The following is a 21,093-nucleotide window of genomic DNA, read 5'->3' on the forward strand; positions in this document are numbered from 1 at the left end:
AATGCTGGGGGAAAAGACCCCCCCCCAAAAAGAGACAATGCCTTCAAACTTTCACAACGCATCAGTGGCACGGCATGAGATTCTGAAACAATTACTGCGTCGCATACAAGCCAGTGAATTATATACACCTGGATGAGTCACGACGTTGCGGGCCTGGCACAGCTCCTGGTATATGTCCATTACGTTTATGGGGGGGGGGTCAATTAAGGAAGACATCCTCTTCTGCAAACCACTGGAAACCAGGTCAACATGAGGATATTTTTATTGTGCTGGACAGCTTTGTGACAAATGGACTGGTGGTCCAGATGTGTTGGTATCTGTATTGATGGCGGAAACGCAATGACAGGGAGACAGAATGGTAACGCGCGTACAAGCAGTTGCTCCCAACGCCACTTGGGTACACTGCAGTATCCACCGAGAGGCTCTTGCTGCCAAGGGAATGCCTGAAAGACGTTTTGGACACAACAGTGAAAATGGTTAACTTTGATAAAGCAAAACCCCTGAACTCTTGTGTATTTTCTGCACTATGCAATGATACTGGCAGCGACCATGTAATGCTTTAACATACAGAAGTGCGCTGGTTATCAAGGGCAAAGTATTGACACTTTTTATTTTAAATTGCGAGACGAGCTTGAAGTTCTCTTTATTGACCATCATTTTCATTTGTCTGACCGCTTGCATGATGACGAGTTTCTCACACGACTGGCCTACCTGGGTGATGTTTCTCGCCTGAATGATCTGAATCTAGGATTACAGGGACTCTGCGCAACTATATTCAATGTGCACGACAAAAGTGAGACTAAGATTAAGAAGTTGGAGCTCTTTTCTATCTGCATTGACAAGGACAACACAGGTCTTTCCATCAGTGTATGATTTTTTTTGTGTGCAAATGAACTCAAGCTTACGGACAATGTCAAATAGCGAAGCACCGGAGTGAGTTTGGTGCGCAATTACATAGGTACTTTCCCGAAACGGATGACAACTCGATTTGTAATCCCTTTCATGCCCTGCCTCCAATCCACTTACAGCCAGGAATCGAACCAGGGTCTGTAGTGATGCCTCTAGCACTGAGATGCAGTGCCTTAGACCGCTGCACCACTTGGTGCAGTTTAAAATGTCTAAAAAGCTGTTTCCAATTTAGAATAAGGCTGTAACGTAACAAAATGTGGAAAAGGTCAAGGGGTCTGAATACTTTCCGAACACACTGTGTTTATATATTAGTTTTGAAAACTTGGGGAGCCAAATAAAACCACCCACGGGCCAAATTTGGCCCGCCATTTGGGGAACCCTGCCATATTGGCAGGTATGAAAAAAAAGGGACACAGGAATTGAAAGTGTAGTATTTATATTTATTGTAAATGACAAAATAGTTAATTCCGCATAGGGTCTAGTCTTCATTCTGATGGAGGAAACAGTCAGTCAATATCATGATTGTTTTGTGAATTAGGTGTGTAACATTAGTAAATGTTAAGGGTTCTTTAATACTATGGTCATTATAGTTAAGGTTTGTGAATAGTAGTGTTGTGAGTGCAATGTTAGTGACTAATGTGACTGGAAGCATACCCTGTGATGAAACAGAGCTTTAGAAACTTTACATCACTGTATGCTCAGTTTTTTAAATTTGATTTAACCTTTATTTAACCAGGTAGGCAAGTTGAGAACAAGTTCTCATTTACAATTGCGACCTGGCCAAGATGAAGCAAAGCAGTTCGACAGATACAACGACACGGAGTTACACATGGAGTAAAACAAACATATAGTCAATAATACAGTAGAAACAAGTCTATATACGATGTGAGCAAATGAGGTGAGATAAGGGAGGTAAATGCAAAAAAAAGGCCATGGTGGCAAAGTAAATACAATATAGCAAGTAAAACACTGGAATGGTAGATTTGCAGTGGAAGAATGTGCAAAGTAGAAATAAAAATAATAGGGTGCAAAGGAGCAAAATAAATCAAGCAATCAAATAAATACAGTAAGGAAAGAGGTAGTTGTTTGGGCTAAATTATAGTTGGGCTATGTACAGGTGCAGTAATCTGACATACAAGGGTATGCTTGGCAGCATGAGTGAAGGATGCTTTGTTGCGAAATAGGAAGCCAATTCTAGATTTAACTTTGGATTGGAGATGTTTGATATGGGTCTGGATGGAGAGTTTACAGTCTAACCAGACACCTAGGTATTTGTAGTTGTCCACGTATTCTAAGTCAGAGCCGTCCAGAGTAGTGATGTTGGACAGGCGGGCAGGTGCAGGCAGCGATCGGTTGAAGAGCATGCATTTAGTTTTACTTGTATTTAAGAGCAATTGGAGGCCAAGGAAGGAGAGTTGTATGGCATTGAAGCTTGCCTGGAGGGTTGTTAACACAGTGTCCAAAGAAGGGCCAGAAGTATACAGAATGGTGTCGTCTGCGTAGAGGTGGATCAGAGACTCACCAGCAGAAAGAGCAACATCATTGATGTATACAGTTAAATGACATTGTAGCATTAAACACGTTTTGATATTCTGGAACCTTACTGTGGGAAAAAGTCCTCTACGAACCTTCTCTGTAGTCTGGAAACAAAGAGGCAACAAACAACTTTAGACTTGTTTGAGAAATGTTCTATCAACATAGTAATATACTGTATAACAACCCGGATGTCTTTGACTAATCTGAATTAATAATACCATTCTATGTCAGCAAGGTGACTGGCTGCCGTGATGCAGCTCTCCAGGCCATTCTCTGCTCTCTTGTTGCGTTCCCTCACCATCTTCCTAGTAGCTAGTCAGATCTCCTTGCGCTTAGCTTCCTACGTGGACGGATAGGTCTTTCCTGCAAGCATGAAAAAACGTCAACTTGTTTTGCGGAATTTGACTTATTTAATACTGGGAATATCTATTTCAGTTAGTGTTGAACCAGTTTTACCATATTAACTTTCCATGTTTCAAACTCCTTGTGCACCTCTGCTTCAAATCAAAATCAAATTTGTCACATACACAGTGAGCAGATGTTAATGTGAGTGTAGCGAAATGCTTGTGCTTCTAGTTCCGACAATGCAGTAATAACCAACGAGTAATCTAACCTAACAATTCCAAAACGGCTACCTTATACACACATAAGTGTAAAGGGATAAAGAATATGTACATAAAGATATGAATGAGTGATGGTACAGAACGGCATAGGCAAGATGCAGTAGATGGTATTGAGTACAGTATATACAGTGCCTTGCGAAAGTATTCGGCCCCCTTGAACTTTGCGACCTTTTGCCACATTTCAGGCTTCAAACATAAAGATATAAAACTGTATTTTTTTAGAAGAATCAACAACAAGTGGGACACAATCATGAAGTGGAACGACATTTATTGGATATTTCAAACTTTTTTAACAAATCAAAAACTGAAAAATTGGGCGTGCAAAATTATTCAGCCCCCTTAAGTTAATACTTTGTAGCGCCACCTTTTGCTGCGATTACAGCTGTAAGTCGCTTGGGGTATGTCTCTATCAGTTTTGCACATCGAGAGACTGACATTTTTTCCCATTCCTCCTTGCAAAACAGCTCGAGCTCAGTGAGGTTGGATGGAGAGCATTTGTGAACAGCAGTTTTCAGTTCTTTCCACAGATTCTCGATTGGATTCAGGTCTGGACTTTGACTTGGCCATTCTAACACCTGGATATGTTTATTTTTGAACCATTCAATTGTAGATTTTGCTTTATGTTTTGGATCATTGTCTTGTTGGAAGACAAATCTCCATCCCAGTCTCAGGTCTTTTGCAGACTCCAGCAGGTTTTCTTCCAGAATGGTCCTGTATTTGGCTCCATCCATCTTCCCATCAATTTTAACCATCTTACCTGTCCCTGCTGAAGAAAAGCAGGCCCAAACCATGATGCTGCCACCATGTTTGACAGTGGGGATGCGGTGTTCAGGGTGATGAGCTGTGTTGCTTTTACGCCAAACATAACGTTTTGCATTGTTGCTAAAAAGTTAAATTTTGGTTTCATCTGACCAGAGCACCTTCTTCCACATGTTTGGTGTGTCTCCCAGGTGGCTTGTGGCAAACTTTAAACGGCACTTTTTATGGATATCTTTAAGAAATGGCTTTCTTCTTGCCACTCTTCCATAAAGGCCAGATTTGTGCAATATGCGACTGATTGTTGTCCTATGGACAGAGTCTCCCACCTCAGCTGTAGATCTCTGCAGTTCATCCAGAGTGATCATGGGCCTCTTGGCTGCATCTCTGATCAGTCTTCTCCTTGTATGAGCTGAAAGTTTAGAGGGACGGCCAGGTCTTGGTAGATTTGCAGTGGTCTGATACTCCTTCCATTTCAATATTATCGCTTGCACAGTGCTCCTTGGGATGTTTAAAGCTTGGGAAATCTTTTTGTATCCAAATCCGGCTTTAAACTTCTTCACAACAGTATCTCGGACCTGCCTGGTGTGTTCCTTGTTCTTCATGATGCTCTCTGCGCTTTTAACGGACCTCTGAGACTATCACAGTGCAGGTGCATTTATACGGAGACTTGATTACACACAGGTGGATTGTATTTATCATCATTAGTCATTTAGGTCAACATTGGATCATTCAGAGATCCTCACTGAACTTCTGGAGAGAGTTTGCTGCACTGAAAGTAAAGGGGCTGAATAATTTTGCACGCCCAATCTTTCAGTTTTTGATTTGTTAAAAAAGTTTGAAATATCCAATAAATGTCGTTCCACTTCAAGATTGTGTCCCACTTGTTGATTCTTCACAAAAAAATACAGTTTTATATCTTTATGTTTGAAGCCTGAAATGTGGCAAAAGGTCGCAAAGTTCAAGGGGGCCGAATACTTTCGCAAGGCACTGTACATATGAGATGAGTAATGTAGGGTATGTAAACAAAGTGGCATAGTTTAAAGTGGCTAGTGATACATGTATTACATAAAGATGCAGTAGATGATATAGAGTACAGTATATACATATGAGATGAATAATGTAGGGTATGTAAACATTATATTAAGTAGCATTGTTTAAAGCAGCTAGTGATATATTTTACATCAATTTCCATCAATTCCCATTATTAAAGTGGCTGGAGTTGAGTCAGTGTGTTGGCAGCAGCCACTCAATGTTAGTGGTGGTTGTTTAACAGTCTGATAGCCTTGAGATAGAAGCTGTTTTTCAGTCTCTCGGTCCCTCCTTTGATGCACCTGTACTGACCTCGCCTTCTGGATGATAGCGGGGTGAACAGGCAGTGGCACGGGTGGTTGTTGTCCTTGATGATCTTTATGGCCTTCCTGTGACATCGGGTGGTGTAGGTGTCCTGGAGGGCAGGTAGTTTGCCCCCGGTGATACGTTGTGCAGACCTCACTACCCTCTGGAGAGCCTTACGGTTGTGGGCAGAGCAGTTGCCGTACCAGGCGTTGATACAGCCCGACAGGATGCTCTCGATTGTGCATCTGTAGAAGTTTGTGAGTGCTTTTGGTGACAAGCCGAATTTCTTCAGCCTCCTGAGGTTGAAGGGGCGCTGCTGCACCTTCTTCACGATGCTGTCTGTGTGGGTGGACCAATTCAGTTTGTCTGTGATGTGTACGCCAAGGAACTTAAAACTTACTACACTCTCCACTACTGTCCCATCGATGTGGATAGGGGTGCTCCCTCTGCTGTTTCCTGAAGTCCACAATAATCTCCTTAGTTTTGTTGACGTTGAGTGCGAGGTTATTGTCCTGACACCACACTCCGAGGGCCCTCACCTCCTCCCTGTAGGCAGTCTCGTCGTTGTTGGTAATCAAGCCTACCACTGTAGTGTCGTCCGCAAACTTGATGATTGAGTTGGAGGCGTGCATGGCCACGCAGTCATGGGTGAACAGGGAGTACAGGAGAGGGCTCAGAACGCACCCTTGTGGGGCCCCAGTGTTGAGGATCAGCGGGGTGGAGATGTTGTTAGCTACCCTCACCACCTGGGGGCGGCCTGTCAGGAAGTCCAGTACCCAGTTGCACAGGGCGGAGTTGAGACCCAGGGTCTTGAGCTTGATGACGAGTTTGGAGGGTACTATGGTGTTAATTGCTGAGCTGTAGTCGATGAACAGCATTCTCACATAGGTATTCCTCTTGTCCAGATGGGTTAGGGCAGTGTGCAGTGTGGTTGAGATTGCATCGTCTGTGGACCTATTTGGGCGGTAAGCAAATCGGAGTGGGTCTAGGGTGTCAGGTAGGGTGGAGGTGATATGGTCCTTGACTAGTCTCTCAAAGCACTTCATGATGACGGAAGTGAGTGCTACAGGGCGGTAGTCGTTTAGCTCAGTTACCTTTGCTTTCTTGGGAACAGGAATAATGGTGGCCCTCTTGAAGCATGTGGGAACAGCAGACTGGGATAAGGATTGATTAAATATGTCCGTAAACACACCAGCTAGCTGGTCTGCGCATGCTCTGAGGGCGCGGCTGGGGATGCTGTCTGGGCCTGCAGCTTTGCGAGGGTTAAAGTTCGTTCAGAGCCATCGATGTGTCTGCTTGGGGGGGAATATATACGGCTGTGATTATAATCGAAGAGAATTCCCTTGGTAGATAATGCGGTCGACATTTGATTGTGAGGAATTCTAAATCAGGTGAACAGAAGGAGGCTGTCTTGAGGCTAAGGAATAAGAGAGGTCTCGACATACAATTACCATTACAAATGAATGATTCATATATTCATTAACCTTATAAGTGCAGTGAATTGCAATAATGCTTCACCTTACCCTTCATCTTGTAACCTTCCCAGTAGTCTGTGAAAGGAAGCAACATGCATAGTATCAAGTAAGCCTATAAGAAAAGTATCATTATTAACCAAATAAGCAACCTCCGAGTTAAACGTTTTTGTATAGTAGGCCTCTTCCTGACCGTGATCATACCCTGTCAGAAACATGATTCATCCCCACGGTGAAGCTCTCTGAGCCATTCTCTGCCCGCTTGTTGTGTTCCATCACTCTCGTCCTAGTAGCTAACCAGACCTCCTTATCTTTGGCTTCCTCAGTGGAACCATAGCTCTTCCCTGCAAATGGTCAGATAACATCTATCATTCAAACTGTTGTAGTCAACTATCACTGGTTACTATTTCTGTTGCAGTGAGTATTGAACCAGTTTTACAGTGTTGAACCTTCCACATTTCAAACTCTATCCACCTCCGCTTCCTCCACTCCACCTCCGCTTCCTCCACTCCACCTCAAGGCAGAAACAACCATAAGGCGTCCTTTAGCAACCTCCTCAAAAGTCTGGAGGTGTAAAAAAAGACACTCAAATCAGACAATAAAATGTTAGACAAGCTGTTGTAAGAATATTCAAAAGACTGATCAATTTGATAATTATTTGACAGTAAATAAATGGTACCACCTTATCATGTCAGAAGTAATTCCTCCCCATGGTGAAGCGGAGCCATTCTCTGCTCTCTTGGGTTCCAGCACTCTTGCCCTAGTAGCTAACCAGATATCCTTACGCTTAGCTTCCTCCTCGGTGGAGTTATAGGTCTTAACTAAAAAAAATCTATTTAGTAAATAAACTCAGCAAAAAATGAAACGTCCCTTTCACACCCAGTCTTTGAAAGATAATTCGTAAAAATCCAAATAACTTCACTGTAAAGGGTTAATTAACACTATTTCCCATGCTTGTTCAATGAGCCATAAACAATGAATGAACATGCACCTGTGGAACAGTCGTTAAGACACTAACAGCTTAGACAGATGGCAATTAAGGTCACCGTTAAGAAAACGTAGACACTCAAGAGGCCTTTCTACTGACTCTGAAAAACACCAAAAGAAAGATGCCCGGGATCCCTGTTCATCTGCGTGAACGTGCCATAGGCATGCTGCAAGGAGGCATGAGGACTGCAGATGTGGCAAGGGCAATAAATTGCCATGTCTGTACTGTGAGATGCCTAAGACAGCGCTACAGGGAGACAGGACAAACAGCTGATCGTCCTCGCAGTGGCAGACCCCGTGTAACAACTGCACAGGATCTGTACACCCAAACATCACACCTGAGGGACAGGTACAGGATGGCAACAACTGGCCGAGTTACACCAGGAACGCACAATCCCTCCATCAGTGCTCAGACTGTCCGTGATAGGCTGAGAGAGGCTGGACTGAGGGCTTGTAGGCCTGTTGTAAGGCAGTTCCTCACCAGACATCACTGGCAACAATGTCGCCTATGGGCAAAAAAAAACACAGTCGCTTGACCAGACAGGACTGGCAAAAAGTGCTCTTCACTGACGAGTCAGGGTTTTGTCTCACCAGGGATGATGGTCGGATTTGAATTTCTCGTTGAAGGAATGAGCGTTACACCGAGGCCTATACTCTGGAGCGGGATCGATTTGGAGGTGGAGGGTCCGTCATGGTCTGGGGTGGTGTGTCACAGCATCATCGGACTGAGCTTGTCATCATTGCAGGCAATCTTAATGCTGTGCGTTACAGGGAAGGAATTAATTGAATATGTCCGTAAACACACCATCCAACTGGTCTGCGCATGCTCTGAGGACGCGGCTAGGGATGCTGTCTGGGCCGGCAGCCTTGCGAGGGTTAACACGTTTAAATGTTTTACTCACGTTGGCTGCGGTGAAGGAGAGCCCACAGACACAGCAGTACTTGAGACTGTGTTTTAATAAAGTAAAAAGGAAAGTTCAGGCAAAAATATAAATCCACAACGTCAAAACTAATTCCAAGAGAAAAAGGTAATCCTCCAAGTCAAAAGGTAAATCCACAAGGTGGTAGGTACAGCAGGAAAAAGCCTCAGAAGATAATCAAAAATAAATAAACGAGAACAAAAACAGAGTACCACAAGAGAGTCCAACTGGAGCAACAAATGTTCACAGCATCGCTGGGGCTGGGTGCTAACATTCAAACACAGAGCAAAGAACTGAGGAAAACTAAGGGTTTAAATACATTCCAAGGAAATGAGGCACAGTTGCAAATAATAACTGGAAACAAGGGAAAACAAAAGGGTCAAAAAGCACAATGGGGGCATCTAGTGGCCAAAACCGGAACAATCCTGGCCAAATCCTGACAAAATGCATCTTATTCAATCCCAAAGCAACTTTGCATTCAATTCAATTCAATTCAATCCGAAAGCATCTAATTCAATCCCAAAGCAACAATCTCTGACAGGGCCATTTGGGAGCAGGCCTACCTATCATCTTTGAATTAGTTGCACCCTCATTCTCAGAGTCCCTCTGCTCTTTCCTGTGTGGCATTTCACATTGAGGCCCCTTGTGTCACCGGTGGATGATGGAGCATTAGAAATACAGAGGACAAAGACAGTATAGGACTAGTAGGACAGAGACAGTAAAGGACTAATAGGAGAGACACAGTACAGGACTAATAGGACAGAGACAGTATAGGACTAGAATGAGACGGACAGTAAAGGACTAATAGGACAGAGACAGTATAGGACTAGAATGAGACGGACAGTATAGGACTAGTAGGACAGAGACAGTAAAGGACTAATAGGAGAGACACAGTATCGGACTAGTAGGAGACAGTATAGAACCAGTAGGACAGTATAGGACTAGAATGAGACAGACAGTATTGGACTAGTAGGACAGAGACAGTAAATGACTAATTGGACAGAGACAGTAAAGGACTAGTAGGAAAGACAGTGTAGGACTAGTAGGAAAGACAGTATAGGACTAGAAGGAGAGCCAGTATAGGACTAGTAGAGGCAGTGTAGGACTAGAAGGAGAGCCAGTATATGACTAGTAGAGACAGTGTAGGACTAGAAGGAGAGCCAGTATAGGACTAGAAGGAGACAGTAAATGACTAGAATAAGAGAGGCAGCACAGGACTAGTAGGAAACAGTATTGGACTAGTAGGAGACAGTATAGGCTTAGTTTGACAGAGCCAGTATAGGACTAGAAGGAGACAGTAAATGACTAGTAGGAGACAGTATAGGCTTAGTTTGACAGAGACAATATAGGACTAGTAGGACAGAGACAGTATAGGACTAGTAGGAGAGACCGTATAGGACTAGTAGGACAGAGACAATATAGGACAGCGACAATATAGGAATAGTAGGACAGAGACAGTATAGGAGTAGTAGGAGAGACAGTATAGGAGTAGTAGGAGAGACAGTATAGGACTAGTAGGACAGACAGTATAGGACTAGTAGGACAGAGAAAGTATAGGACTAGTAGGACAGAGACAGTATAGGACTAGTAGGACAGAGACAGTATAGGACTAGTAGGACAGAGACAGTATAGGACTGGTAGGACAGAGACAGTATAGGACTGGTAGGACAGAGACAATATAGGACTAGTAGGACAGAGACAATATAGGACTAGTAGGACAGAGACAGTATAGGACTAGTAGGACAGAGACAGTATAGGACAAGTAGGACAGAGACAATATAGGACTAGTAGGACAGAGACAATATAGGACTAGTAGGACAGAGGCGATATAGGACTAGAATGAGAGAAACAGAATAGGACGAGTAGGACAGAGACAGTATAGGACGAGGACAGAGACAGTATAGGACTAGTAGCACAGAGACAGTATAGGACCAGTAGGACAGAGACAGTAAAGGACTAATAGGAGAGACACAGTACAGGACTAATAGGACAGAGACAGTATAGGACTAGAATGAGACGGACAGTAAAGGACTAATAGGACAGAGACAGTATAGGACTAGAATGAGACGGACAGTATAGGACTAGTAGGACAGAGACAGTAAAGGACTAATAGGAGAGACACAGTATCGGACTAGTAGGAGACAGTATAGAACCAGTAGGACAGTATAGGACTAGAATGAGACAGACAGTATTGGACTAGTAGGACAGAGACAGTAAATGACTAATTGGACAGAGACAGTAAAGGACTAGTAGGAAAGACAGTGTAGGACTAATAGGACAGAGACAGTATAGGACTAATAGGAGAGACACAGTACAGGACTAATAGGACAGAGACAGTATAGGACTAGAATGAGACGGACAGTAAAGGACTAATAGGACAGAGACAGTATAGGACTAGAATGAGACGGACAGTATAGGACTAGTAGGACAGAGACAGTAAAGGACTAATAGGAGAGACACAGTATCGGACTAGTAGGAGACAGTATAGAACCAGTAGGACAGTATAGGACTAGAATGAGACAGACAGTATTGGACTAGTAGGACAGAGACAGTAAATGACTAATTGGACAGAGACAGTAAAGGACTAGTAGGAAAGACAGTGTAGGACTAGTAGGAAAGACAGTATAGGACTAGAAGGAGAGCCAGTATAGGACTAGTAGAGGCAGTGTAGGACTAGAAGGAGAGCCAGTATAGGACTAGTAGAGACAGTGTAGGACTAGAAGGAGAGCCAGTATAGGACTAGAAGGAGACAGTAAATGACTAGAATAAGAGAGGCAGCACAGGACTAGTAGGAAACAGTATTGGACTAGTAGGAGACAGTATAGGCTTAGTTTGACAGAGCCAGTATAGGACTAGAAGGAGACAGTAAATGACTAGTAGGAGACAGTATAGGCTTAGTTTGACAGAGACAATATAGGACTAGTAGGACAGAGACAGTATAGGACTAGTAGGAGAGACCGTATAGGACTAGTAGGACAGAGACAATATAGGACAGCGACAATATAGGAATAGTAGGACAGAGACAGTATAGGAGTAGTAGGAGAGACAGTATAGGAGTAGTAGGAGAGACAGTATAGGACTAGTAGGACAGACAGTATAGGACTAGTAGGACAGAGAAAGTATAGGACTAGTAGGACAGAGACAGTATAGGACTAGTAGGACAGAGACAGTATAGGACTAGTAGGACAGAGACAGTATAGGACTGGTAGGACAGAGACAGTATAGGACTGGTAGGACAGAGACAATATAGGACTAGTAGGACAGAGACAATATAGGACTAGTAGGACAGAGACAGTATAGGACTAGTAGGACAGAGACAGTATAGGACAAGTAGGACAGAGACAATATAGGACTAGTAGGACAGAGACAATATAGGACTAGTAGGACAGAGGCGATATAGGACTAGAATGAGAGAAACAGAATAGGACGAGTAGGACAGAGACAGTATAGGACGAGGACAGAGACAGTATAGGACTAGTAGCACAGAGACAGTATAGGACCAGTAGGACAGAGACCGTATAGGACTAGAATGAGAGACAATATAGGACTAGTAGGACAGAGACAGTATAGGACGAGTAGGACAGAGACAGTATAGGACTAGTAGGACAGAGACAATATAGGACTAGTAGGACAGAGACAGTATAGGACTAGAATGAGAGAAACAGAATAGGACGAGTAGGACAGAGACCGTATATAGGAGTCCATTAGAGAAATATACATTTGGGTGAATTTGTCAGCTATGCTATTCTAACCCTAGCCTTGCCCCAAACTGCCGCTCTTATGGATCAGAATATAATGATGTAATTACATGGGGAAGGTCTCCGTGGATTCTCCGTGTGGACCGTTCAGGCTGCTCAATGACGCACTTCTCAGGCGTAACTCTCTGGTCGTCCTCACAATGCAAGTGTCCTTTTGGCTTCCGAGTCTGTTCCCTCGCCCTTGCTCTGGAAGGGCTCTTCTGAGGACAGACAGCTCTGTAGCTCAGCATAGGAATGAAACAGTGTATATACCACGATTCGATGGGGAGTAGAGACTAGCGCTACCGCCTTTAGGGCAATTCTCTAGGCGTACCAAGTTATGGGCAAGGTCTAGATTTGACTCCTATCAATTTTAGACAACTTCACATTTCATCTTTACCAAAACATTCTCTTTGATTTGAACATTTTCCATACAACGTACAAACGTACAAACATATAAAACGTATATAAAACGTACAAACGTACAAACATATAAAACGTATATAAAACGTACAAACGTACAAACATATAAAACGTACAAACATATAAAACGTACAAACGTACAAACATATAAAACGTATATAAAACGTACAAACGTACAAACATATAAAACGTATATAAAACGTACAAACGTACAAACATATAAAACGTATATAAAACGTACAAACGTACAAACATATAAAACGTACAAATGTACAAACATATAAAACGTATATAAAACGTACAAACATATAAAACGTATATAAAACGTACAAACATATAAAACGTATATAAAACGTACAAACATATAAAACGTATATAAAACGTAAACGTACAAACATATAAAACGTAAACGTACAAACATATAAAACGTAAACGTACAAACATATAAAACGTAAACGTACAAACATATAAAACGTACAAACATATAAAACGTAAACGTACAAACATATAAAACGTACAAACATATAAAACGTACAAACATATAAAACGTACATACATATAAAACGTATATACATATAAAACGTACAAACATATAAAACGTAAACGTACAAACATATAAAACGTACAAACATATAAAACGTACAAACATATAAAACGTACAAACATATAAAACGTACATACATATAAAACGTATATACATATAAAACGTACAAACATATAAAACGTACATACATATAAAACGTACAAACATATAAAACGTACATACATATAAAACGTACATACATATAAAACGTATATACATATAAAACGTACATACATATAAAACGTACAAATATATAAAACGTACAAACATATAAAACGTACAAACATATAAAACGTATATACATATAAAACGTACAAATATATAAAACGTACATACATATAAAACGTACAAATATATAAAACGTACATACATATAAAACGTACAAACATATAAAACGTACATACATATAAAACGTACATACATATAAAACGTACATACATATAAAACGTACATACATATAAACGTACATACATATAAAACGTACATACATATAAAACGTACATACATATAAAACGTACATACATATAAAACGTACATACATATAAAACGTATATACATATAAAACGTACATACATATAAAACGTACATACATATAAAACGTATATACATATAAAACGTACATACATATAAAACGTACAAACATATAAAACGTATATACATATAAAACGTACATACATATAAAACGTACATACATATAAAACGTACATACATATAAAACGTACATACATATAAAACGTATATACATATAAAACGTACAAACATATAAAACGTACAAACATATAAAACGTATATACATATAAAACGTACATACATATAAAACGTAAACGTACAAACATATAAAACGTACAAACATATAAAACGTACAAACATATAAAACGTACATACATATAAAACGTATATACATATAAAACGTACAAACATATAAAACGTACATACATATAAAACGTATATACATATAAAACGTACATACATATAAAACGTACAAACATATAAAACGTATATACATATAAAACGTACATACATATAAAACGTACATACATATAAAACGTACATACATATAAAACGTACATACATATAAAACGTATATACATATAAAACGTACAAACATATAAAACGTACAAACATATAAAACGTATATACATATAAAACGTACATACATATAAAACGTAAACGTACAAACATATAAAACGTACAAACATATAAAACGTACAAACATATAAAACGTACATACATATAAAACGTATATACATATAAAACGTACAAACATATAAAACGTACATACATATAAAACGTATATACATATAAAACGTACATACATATAAAACGTACAAATATATAAAACGTACAAACATATAAAACGTACAAATATATAAAACGTACAAACATATAAAACGTACATACATATAAAACGTACATACATATAAAACGTACAAACATATAAAACGTATATAAAACGTACAAACATATAAAACGTACATAAAACGTATATAAAACGTACAAACATATAAAACGTATATAAAACGTATATAAAACGTACAAACATATAAAACGTATATAAAACGTACAAACATATAAAATGTATATAAAACGTACAAACATATAAAACGTATATAAAACGTACAAACATATAAAACGTATATAAAACGTACAAACGTACAAACATATAAAACGTACAAACATATAAAACGTATATAAAACGTACAAACATATAAAACGTATATAAAACGTACAAACATATAAAACGTATATAAAACGTACAAACATATAAAACGTATATAAAACGTACAAACGTACAAACATATAAAACGTATATAAAACGTACAAACATATAAAACGTATATAAAACGTAAACGTACAAACATATAAAACGTACAAACATATAAAACGTACAAACATATAAAACGTATATAAAACGTAAACGTACAAACATATAAAACGTAAACGTACAAACATATAAAACGTAAACGTACAAACATATAAAACGTAAACGTACAAACATATAAAACGTACAAACATATAAAACGTACAAACATATAAAACGTAAACGTACAAACATATAAAACGTACAAACATATAAAACGTACAAACATATAAAACGTATATAAAACGTACAAACATATAAAACTTATATAAAACGTACAAACATATAAAACGTACAAACGTACAAACATATAAAACGTATATAAAACGTACAAACATATAAAACGTATATAAAACGTACAAACATATAAAACGTACAAACATATAAAACGTACAAACGTACAAACATATAAAACGTATATAAAACGTACAAACATATAAAACGGATATAAAACGTACAAACATATAAAACGGATATAAAACGTACAAACATATAAAACGGATATAAAACGTAAACGTACAAACATATAAAACGTATATAAAACGTACAAACATATAAAACGTATATAAAACGTACAAACATATAAAACGTATATAAAACGTACAAACATATAAAACGTATATAAAACGTAAACGTACAAACATATAAAACGTACAAACGTACAAACATATAAAACGTATATAAAAACGTACAAACATATAAAACGTATATAAAACGTACAAACGTATAAACATCAAACATATACTAGGTAAACTGTTGACGTTACAATGTTTTCGTAATAACGTCATCTATTAACCTTTAATAACAAAACAAAAATGACATACATGTTCATAGTCCCCCCATCATCATGACCACCATTGCGGCTGACGGAAACCATTGTTCCAAAGTCCCTTTATTTCATGTTTAATGTTCTGAGGCTGGTTCTCCATAGTAACAGGACAAAGGAATTTGTCTGTGGCCTGAGATTTACCAGGGGCGTGAGGGGTCATAAAACCCCCCACATCTTCAGACCCCTAGATCTCTCCTCCTCTGTTGGGGTTGATCAGGACAGTCATGACAAGGTTGAGTCATCTTTAGGAGTGGATGACATCGTGGAGGTTGATGACTCATCTTTAGGAGTGGATGACATCGTGGAGGTTGAGGACTCATCTTTAGGAGTGGATGACATCGTGGAGGTTAACGGCTTGAGATTGAAAACACACAAGTGGCTCAAATTCAGCACTTCCGCACTGGGCAATACTGGGCAAGACTTATTAGAGCACGTTAGCCCCACTTCTCACCCACTAAGTCAACAGAGACCCAGACACTCACCACAACACTTGGTTCCAGGATACCGGCTCTCCGTTATCAATCAATGTTGTATTGACGCTACATGGCACAAAGTCAAACAGTGTCCTCTAAGCGGTAAGATTGTGAGCAGAAAGCCAAGAGAGATTATATTGCTTCACCCGCATACTAATTCACCCCTTGTCTGGGTGCTGGGAATCTGGGATGCACTGATGAAGACTCCATTCCATAAGGTCAGAGCGGTGTGATCACACATTACCGCTGATGGATGGACGCAGCAAATCTCATCCTGGTGTCAGGTCAGGGTGTCACGGTGTCAGTCATGGAAGTATCAGAAAGACCTGGTGTAGGGAATACTGTAGTACTAGTCTGCAGTACTAGTCTGTCCCAGGCTCTTCAATGAGTCTGTTATCTTAACCTTTGACTTAGGAAAATCAACTTTTGTAGAATGTATTATGGTCTGTAGGCAATTTAAATGCACCATATTGGATTTAAGAATAAAAGGTTCCATTTAAAATCCCAAACATTTTAAATCGTAAATGTATAATGGTAAACAGTACAACCAGTCGACAACCGTAAACAGTTACTTTATACCCTTAATGTAGATATTTGGATTCATTTTATTCTTATGCAATACAGTTAATTACAAAAAAAGTTAAAACTCAAAGATTAAAAGGTAGCCACTCAGACCTACAATATTCTCAGACATACTGTTTACATGTAACGACAACAAATAAATACACATGACCAATTAACACTGAAGAATGTGTGACGGTTGATCCCTTCTGCAGAATAAATACTATTTGACCCGGCATGATGACCTGAACAGGCATTTCCTGGTTTGGCTCCTATAACCCTGAGGAGTTTGGTGCACCGGTGGTGACAAGTTTGTGGACCCATGTGGACCCTGTTCGATGACGAAGCCCCTGGACATAACAGCGATGATGTCAGAATTCTGGATGGTGGAGAGACGGTGGGCGAACACCATACAGGTTCGGCCCTCCCTCGCGTTATCCAGCGCCTCTTGCACCGTCTGTAGTGTGCACACACACACACACACACACACACACACACACACACACACACACACACACACACACACACACACACACACACACACTAACGGTTTTGACTTGAGGTTATTATTTATAGGGGTGCAAGGTAGGTTGTGCCTACCAGAGAAAACATTGGTTTCTCCTTTTGGTTTGGGAGGGAATGAGTCCCATCTGGTCCGTCAAGTCTACACCAATACAAAGGACTTATGTAAAAGTCAGGATGGAAATAAACTTTTCATAAACCCTTAAAACATTGGAAAGAACTTCAAAAACAACTATATTCTTTTGCGTGGGTTGTATTAGCAACATCAATGATTACACACACATATAATAATAACACAATGAGTTCTGGTTCCTCCAGAAATGTCCTGTACCTCGGGCCTAAAAAGAGTCCAGCCCGGTAAAGGAGTTCAGGGAACTCAAGTGACCTTTGTCACGCAATGTTTGTCCGTTCATTTAGTGTAGCGTAAACCCAGTATTAATTAATCATACAATCAATATAACAATTATTTTACCACAGAACTTTAAAGCGTATCAACTCTTACTAAGTCCTCAACTACAACTAACTACATAAATCATCACCGTATACATCACATCAAATCAAATGAAATACCGTATACAAAAAGGTTGTAGTCAGTAGGTCAGTCAAACAATCCAATCCGCCAATAGATCTCCAGCGGAGAAAGGCCACGAAGAACGGAGAGGTGTAGTCCACGGACGCAAAGAGTGGATCCGATCCTGGGTAAACTCTATTAGGCTACAAAACAAACGGAATAGAGACGGGTTGAACACATCCTCATTCACGTCTCCATCACAACCCCACTTTTGCGCAGCTAATGCTGGCTATTTAATTGGGAATTAAAGGGAAAGCGCCCTATTGGAAGGAGAAGCACTGAGACGGTTCAGGGCCGTCACAACACACACACACACACACACACACAAAGCTTTGAGCTGATTTCACAATCACCCATGACTCACCATGATTACTTGATTACTGCCTCTGCCTCATACAATGGACCTAAGGCACAGGCAAATTGCATGCTTGCCTTGCCTCGTACCAATTCTAAAGCCATTTGAAATAGCTATCTGTAATAAAGCTATCTGTATAAATTTCAGTCTATCCTCATCAGGTTCAGGACTTCTTCTACTGCTCGTGATGATGACAGGCGGTTGTCATGGAGACATTACCTTCTCGCTCTCCGTGTCCAGGGCTGAAGTGGCTTCGTCCGGTAGCAGGATCTTAGGGTCGCGGATAATCCCCCTGGCGATTGCTATGCGCTGCTTCTGTCTCCTAGAGAGCTGGGAGCCCTGGGAACCCACGTTGGTGTCATATTTCTAAAGGGGGAAATTAAAACTTTAAAAGACTACTGTGTCAAACAAAGGGCTATAGATGCCGGTTATACTCTGACAGAGTTCTTGTGACTAGAAGTTTGGCACAGAAACTGGACATTTGTATTTGGATCTTAGTGTGCGGGTATCTTTGATAGAAACAAAGATGTTAGAGTGACTTGATTTAAATGACACATCTAAATCGTTGGCGTTTCCTTCCTAATGGTGCTACAAACTTCATTTGCAATGACAGTATTGTTTTAAGTTACTACGCTGACAGTGTTGTTTTAAGTCTTGTTTTAAGTTTGTACAATGTCAGTGCTGTTTTAAGTCAGTACACTGACAGCAGCATTACCTCAGGTAACGTCATGACAAAGTCGTGGAGTTGGGCTTTCTTGGATGCGGAGATGATGTCATTCAGGCTGACTTCACGCAGGTTGTCTCCGATGCTGCAGTCAAACAGAATGGGCTCCTGGGATACGATGTCGATCTTGGAGCGCAGGTACGTGGCCATCAATAATCTGCAAATGCAACATGGAAAATCCAGTCAACTATCCTGTGAACTAATCCAGCTCCCAGGATACCCCCACCCTCTTACAGTCCTTATACCTCTAGAGACATATATGGGGATATTGCGTGCTGCTGAGAGAAACTGAGGACTCACCACTTTGCCCTGTTCGGGGTCATAGAATCTGTCCAGTAGCTGGACGCTGGTGCTCTTCCCACAGCCGCTGCTGCCCACGAAGGCCAGTGTTTGGCCCGGGCTTTACCGACACGTTGAGGCAGTTCAGCACCTGGATGTCTGGCCGGGTTGGGTACGTGAACTTACAGTCAATGAACTCTAAGTTCCCGCTGAAATCAGGCTGGACGAGAGAGAGAGAGAGGGGCGTGAGCAAGAGAGAGAGAGGGGGCGTGAGCAAGAGAGAGAGAATGAGTGTGTGTTTGTGTGCGCTTGAGCGACATGTACCCATTTGTCCCCCTCGTTGCTGTAGACGCTGATCTTTGGCACGCGGTCAAGGAGCTGGAAGAAGCGGGCAGCTGAGATCTTGGCCTCGGCGTAGTCTGGGGGTGTAGGTAGAGGCTCGGCCCAGCGCTGTGCCACTTGTCACTATGGCTGAGATCACTCTGAACCAATCACAGAGAGACAATGTGGTTTAGTCAAGTTAATATATAGGAATTAACAAAGGTGGTGTAGGTAGTGGAATACATATTGGACAATGTGATTTCATGGTCTGTTTATGAAGTAGACAGACAGGCAGACAGGCAGACAGTTTCTCTCACCTGAAGACCAGGCTGTAGTGGAGGCCCTCCTGGCGCACCAGGTACCCTCCAAACCTGTAGGAGGCGCTGTTGGACATGAAGACAACACAATGGGCGAAAACGTAGCAGGTGCCGTACACGTTGGCCTTCTGCTTGGCGGCCTGGTATGGAGCCTCCAGGTGAGCCTTGTACATCTCCACAAAGCTCTGTTCCTTCCCCAGTTAACAAAGGTGATGGTGCGGATGTTGTTCAGGGCCTCGCCAGAGATCTACAAAAGATACCACAGAGATGTCGCAACCACCCACCACTACCACCGTGTAAGTCTAGAATAGGAAGTAGGAACTGTATACAGTACAGGAACTCTACGCATGATATCTAACACACTGTAAGGTAAGACCTCCAGTGGGTTTCCTGTGACAAGGTTTCAGGAAGCGCGCACCTGATGTCTATAACAGACAAGTACAATAGCTACAGGCTGAAATATCTTACAATATGACACAACGGAAGTTCTGTGGTAGTGACTTTGCTTGAACGACCCTATCAGAAGCTTTCGAGAAACATGTTGATAACGTGTTGATAACTCATGTGAGAAGTTAGTGACAATTCACTTCCAGTCACAGTAGCACTATGTGACTCCAGCCTGTGTTACAAACAGCCCTGGTCAGTGAGTCGGTGGAGTACGGTGGAGTACGGTGGAGTACTGTAGGCTACCCGTCCTGCATCCTCCACGGCCTGTTTCTCCTGCTTGGCGAAGCCAGTGAGCATCTTAGCCTGGAAGCCTCCGGAAAGAGCCAGGGACTGACCCCTTGGACCTGTGTGGTCAGAGCCCCAGGGCTGTTCCTGTGGTCATCAAACCAGCCCACCTCCTGACCCAACATGGCGTGGAAACTCATCCTCCTCAAGTGCCTTGTCAGCAGCTCCCCAAACTTAGAGAAGGCATAGCCCTGGGGCAGACACCGACACCATCTGATCAGGTTAAGGGAAATGAATGACAAAAAGACAGATGAAATAGGCTTC

At 41.1% G+C, this 21,093-nt stretch overlaps 2 pseudogenes; both read right to left on the reverse strand.

Moving 5' to 3' along the window:
- Positions 1-2,653: 2,653 nt before the first annotated feature.
- Positions 2,654-17,420, reverse strand: LOC109879420 (uncharacterized; annotated as a pseudogene).
- A 593-nt stretch (positions 17,421-18,013) lies between these two features.
- On the reverse strand, positions 18,014-20,969 carry LOC109879419 (bile salt export pump-like; annotated as a pseudogene).
- Positions 20,970-21,093: the final 124 nt, after the last annotated feature.

This window comes from Oncorhynchus kisutch, linkage group LG16, assembly GCF_002021735.2.
Source record: "Oncorhynchus kisutch isolate 150728-3 linkage group LG16, Okis_V2, whole genome shotgun sequence".
Taxonomy (NCBI): Eukaryota; Metazoa; Chordata; class Actinopteri; order Salmoniformes; family Salmonidae; genus Oncorhynchus; species Oncorhynchus kisutch.